The sequence below is a fragment of the Ananas comosus genome, linkage group 9 (assembly GCF_001540865.1).
Source record: "Ananas comosus cultivar F153 linkage group 9, ASM154086v1, whole genome shotgun sequence".
Taxonomy (NCBI): Eukaryota; Viridiplantae; Streptophyta; class Magnoliopsida; order Poales; family Bromeliaceae; genus Ananas; species Ananas comosus.
In genome coordinates, this window is record NC_033629.1 from 11,798,574 (window position 1) to 11,804,599 (window position 6,026).

The 6,026-nt window shown below is 30.3% G+C and overlaps 1 long non-coding RNA gene across 1 annotated transcript; it reads left to right on the top strand.

Annotated features, from left to right (window-relative positions):
• LOC109715531 lies at positions 2,214–3,045 on the top strand. The gene is made up of 2 exons (XR_002217638.1): positions 2,214–2,292; positions 2,413–3,045. It is a non-coding gene; the product is annotated as an uncharacterized LOC109715531 (long non-coding RNA).

Here is a 6,026-nt window from a genome sequence, read left to right on the forward strand (position 1 = left end):
ATTTAAATAATTTATTATATCTTCGAAATTTTAAGAGTAGATTTATGATAAAATAAGCACATCCAAAATATTAATAGGTATGTGACAATACTCCATTGGTTAATGGGTAACTGTTACTTCAAAAGAAAGGAGAACTATTTGTTTTCACTTGGTACATACTAATTTTTTTATACCCCGCACATAATAGTATATAATTGATAGAGTATTTGATGACCAATATTAAAAAATAAAATATGAGATAAAAAATATTTAAATAATTTATTATACCATCAAAATTTTATTTTAATGTATATTTTAAAATAAGTTTACGGGAAAATAGGCACATCTAAATTTTTATCAGTTACGTGGCAATCTCCCATTAGTTAACTTCCAAAGGAGGGGAGAAATATTTGTTTGCACCTGGTGCATATAACTTTTTCATACATCACATAGAATATTATATATTGATTGAGTATTTTATCCTTAATACTGTAAACTAAAATATGACATAATACAAAATGTTTAAATAATTTATTATACAATCGAAAATTTTATCTTTAATGTATATTTTGAAGTCAGTTTACGATGAACCGGTTGCGTCAAACATTTTCGATAGGTATATGGTACTACTCCGTTGGTTTAGTGCTCAATGGATTAGGTGGCTCTATGAGACCTCAATGTAGTGATATGGTGGCTCCATGAGACCTCGATGTCGTGATGTGATGATATTGCCAAATATATACCATATATTACTTCTCATAAAAGAGTTATGTATTTTGCGTATTTTATCGAGTCTCTTGCTATTTATTTTTTAAAACCATTTGAGGAATTTTATGTCGTGTTGTACTCTGTTATGGATTTTAATACTCCTAAGTGAGCTTGTAATATAAAAACCAGAAGATATTGGAGTCAAAAAGGAAAGAGTTTGTAATGTCTCGATGATTTTATATCATATGGGTAAAAAATTGTGAATAAGAATATAAAAATTATGGATTTTAATATTCCTAAGTGAGCTTAAGCAATTTGAGCCCATAATTTGGCCCAACGAATTATTAGTGTTAGTGGAGTGAATCCTCACAATACAGTATTTTGGATTTAATCTTTTTTTTTTTTCCGTCACTTTTCTTTAGTGAGCTCTGCTCTCGAGAATGGCAAATATGTGATCTTCTTCTACTGTTCTTTATAAGTTGACTCCACGAAGCACCACTGTTATAAGTGCATTTCATACACTACACTCCGAAATTTTATCATAGATGTCATAAAATTAATAACCTACTTAGTTAATTGCACCGTTTATTGCATCACTTGATGCTTTTTTGGCAAAGTGTGAATTTTATTTTTAAGTACTTCAAATACTCTAGTTCATAAATATAACATGTGGGCAGGGACGGAGTCATTAAGGGGTCGTCCATAGTGACCATAGCCTCTTTGAACTTTTTAAAATTACATAAAAGTCTTTTATATTAAAAATTAAAATATTATAAATTTTAATTTTAGGGGGCCAAATTAATTTTTTTTAATAAAACATGTGTTCCAATTTTTTTCCGAACCTGTTGGCCCTTTTCTTTTAGCTTTTACAGTTTTGTTCATTTTTTAGCACATTGTCGTTACTGTTGCTAGCAATAGTTGATCAGTGAATCTGACAATTTTTTTCTTATTATCCGAGGTTGAATTTTTTTTTATCAAATCTAAATTTTAGTCTCTCAAATTTTAATTTCTAGCTTCGTCTCTACACGTGGGACAAGTTAAATGCGAAAGTTTTAACCGAACCGCACATTTGGCCACATTTTATCCTTACCTTTTTCTCAACAAAGAAACTCATATTAATGCCAATGCAAACTGTACTTGAAATGACAATTTCTATTCACAGCATTACTAAAGAGTATCCTCACAACTTCTACACAAAGTTTGCATAAAGTTATTATTCCTGATGTTACATAATGCAGGAGCCTAAGTTATAGCCAAGCTCATATAATTGGACTTAGGCTATAATACCCAAAGGCTATGTTTGGTTGGCTATAATACCCAAAGGCTATGTTTGCCACCAAAAAGACCACTATCACCACTTAGAACACAGTTTGATTGGGACACTACGATGAATATTAATTAGTGGCTTAACAATCAAATGTTACTTGAAAAGGAAACTTCATTTGCTTTTGTTTGTGCAATCCCCACTATCCAAATTCAAGCAATTAATATATCACTTTCTTAATAAGTGCCTAGCTATTTTTTCTCATCTATATAAATACCTCATTATACCTGTTTCAAAAGAACTCGAATTATACATATAACAGCTCACTTCAGGCTTTAAAGGTTTGTAAACATAAGCCTCTCAGTTTACGTATAATTCAATTCAGTTCAAGCATGATTATGTTTATATCTGATTCTTACTCTAATGATCGTGTAAATTGTACATGCATGTTTGTTGGTTAGGTTAAGCAATGAAGGTGTTCATGCTTCTTTCGTTAGTTATTTTTATGATCACCTCAGCGATGGCAATACGAGATCTCTCCAAAGAAGCAAAAATAGAAGGCGCACTAGTTGTTGTTCATGAAGTAACCACCGATGCCGTCGAGGAACTGCAAAACCTGAAAAGTGCACAAAACCAAGGAATTAAAATTGTGAGAAAGGATGCGAACATCGAAGGAACGCCATGTGCGACGTGCTCGCCAACCACCATACCGATAAGGAAGTTCTGCGATGCGAAAGGGTCTGAATGGTGCTCGCCCCCTCCGATGTCTTAGAGGGGTCATTTGCGCGCAATACATATACTAAAAAAGAAAAAACTATAAGGTATAGCCTTACATAGAGCCGATGTTACCACCCTCCATATATGTTGCTTTAAGATTCGAGTTAATAGACTAATAAAGGATGGTGGCCTTTGTCTCATCATAGCGTGATATCCTATAAGAGTCTTATCCCTAAATAATGGCCACTTTCATGTAGGTAAACCCTAATGATATGTAGCAATAAATAAGATGGCTTATATTTCTATATGTAAAAACTCTCTACATGTGGACTGTATAGGACCTTAAATATACAAAATTATTATGAACTTGCTAGGAAGTAATGAATTGTGTTATATATATATGAGCTAGGAATTCTCGCGTTCTCTCAAAAGTATCAACTCCTTTGTACTTCTACCTTAAATTATATAATTGAACACATTACATGTAGTTGGATGTGACATAGTATAGAGGGGACAAAAAAAAAAAAAAAATCTCAAAATCACCTAAACTCTATTTAATTTAAAATTTTATGAACTAAACTTTACGACGTTGGAATTTACTATTTGAATAAGTTCTCTACCAAATGATTCATATCAATTGATGATCCTTTTTATCGAACTTACACATCAATTAATAATTGTTTAGCCTCAATAAGAGTTGATAACTAAATCTCGAATCCTAATTAACTTTACGAGGAGAGGGATCAGCCGAAAAAATTAAAAAAAAAAAGTTGGAAATGTAAAAAACCAATTCTATCCTATTTTTCATACACATAGCTAGCGCGCGCGTCGATATGTTCAACACTATCTCTTAATTCTGTTAAGAAGGATTAGATGTTAAAGATAATGGATAAGGACAAACCTATTCTACCTGTTTTGAGAAAATATCTCAACCAACTCTATTGAATTGTTATTCAGTTTTTGATGATTTGTTATTCAGTTTTGAATGTAACAAACATAGTCATCACACCTGTNCAAGCATAGTCATCACACCTGTGTATATGTACCACAAACTATGAATGAATATCAGTGTGGAGATTTATCTCTAATCCTTCTTAATAAAAAGTGAATAACAATTCAATAGAGTTGGTTGAGATATTTTCTCAAAACAGGTAGAATAGGTTTGTCCTTATCCATTATCTTTAACAAATTCATCGTACTTTATTTTTTTTCTTCCATATAATGAATGAGCTTAAAATAACTTACAAACTATTTAACAATATTCGGTTATAAAGTATTTTATATAATTTTTTTTCTAATTATTTATATAAAAATTTAGCTCTAAATTCAGATTATCATAATAATTAAATTAATTAACTTCTATATTATAAAAAAGTATTTGTCCGGCTTGCTCGCTGATAAAAAGAGTACAACATCCTCATCTAAAGACCGTTAATTTTTTCTTCGATCACTAGTTTATCCAATACAATAAAATATATTTTTAACAATATTTTATTCTATCGTCTTCAATATTTAACGTGTATCGACATTATAATTAAGTGTCACCAATAAACGTATTTTTACAAATACTGATAAAAATTTTTCGACGCTATATTAAAGCATCGGTATATTTATCCTGACATATTTATTTAACGATTCTTTACTCGACGCTTTTACAATTATCGGAGTTATTCTTATCGATGGTTTAAAGAATCGCTAGTTATTATTTAAAGTGTCACTACAACAAAATTAGATTAGATTACAAGGGACACATTTTTGAAACACTTTTATATAAGTGTTCCATTTATGTCAAAAATATTTTAAAAAATCTACTAAGACCTGAATATAAAACCTAATCCAATCAAAAATAAAAAGTTTCTCTACATACTCAACCAATCCCACACTGGTCCACTCAGCTCGATTACAAATAAAAAAGATTAAAAAACAAAGAAAAGAAAAATTAATTATCATATCTCTTTCTCCTCCTCCTCCGCTGCAGCCGACGAAATAGGATTCCGGCAGTTGGAGTTCGGCTACGAGGACCTCGCAGGGACTGTAGAGGGCTAAAATTGCCACGTGTTTCTCCGGCATAGGTAACAGAAAGAGTGGATGCCAAACATCAAGACGGCCCTACATATAACGGCACCACATATAACAATATTTTTAAAAAGTGTTGGTAATTTAGCTAACAGTATTTTTTTTGTTTTCATGTACCAATATTTAAAAGTATTGCTATATACCGTTTTTATTGTAATGTATTCTTAAGTCTAAGATTTGTTATAGTATTTTTTATTAACTAAAAAAATTTTTTTTTTTTTGGATCACATAAGTTTTGTCCTCTAATTTTTTCTTTTTCGACGACATAAGTTTTGTCCTCTAATTTGTTATAGTATTTTTTTTCTTTTTTTCCACGGCTCCAGCTTTGCCGTACAGTCATTAATTGATAAAATGCAATGCAGGTACATCTTTTTGCATAGGTATATATGCATGCTACATCATATCATTGAATTTAAAAGTCTGGTTGTTTTATGTATTATATATATGTTCTGGAATCAAAATAAAAGTAATCGGTTAAAATAGTTAATATATTACAGCAATTGAATTTCCATTATTATTTTATTCTGAAACAAAAATAAACTAGTTTACTTATGATCTAGTTTGATTCTGAATTTCAAATTAGACTCATTTCAAAGTACATTACTTAAAATACTGGCTCACAAGTATCTTCTCCTCCACACCTGTTATCGCTCTTCTTCCGCTTGACCAAAACCTTTCTCTCACACTACAGTTGCTCTTAGCCCATAGAGTCGGAATAAAATTCATTGATTCGACGGTGGTTGTTTATTCTACAGAAATCGAATTTTGATTGCTATTTCACTCTGAAACGGAAATGACTCAATTCATTTATAGTCTAAATTCGGCTTTTGAATTTTGAATTAACCTTTTTCAAAATGAATAACTCAAAATACTCTCTCACATACACCTCCTCTATTCTCCCTTCATTGCTCTCCTCTTGTTTAATCAAAATCTCTCTCAAAGTGCTAATTAAGTGTCCCAATTGCCCAGTCTAATTTTAATTTTAATGATGAATCAAATATTTTTGAATAATTCATCATTTTATTTTTACTATGATATAATTCAATTCAATTTTTTCATTTTTTATTTCAATCATTAAAGCAAGCATGCCCTAAAAGTTGATACAATTTTTTTAAAATTTAAATTAAAAAATTTGATTAAACAAATGAGTTAGTATAGATCCCAAAAAAATTATCGACATAAAGTTTATACTTATCTTTAGTTAGAGGTTGTTTATTACATATAGTTACAACGTTGCTATAATGAGAGGAAAAAAAAAAAAAAAAAAAAAAAAAAAAAAAAA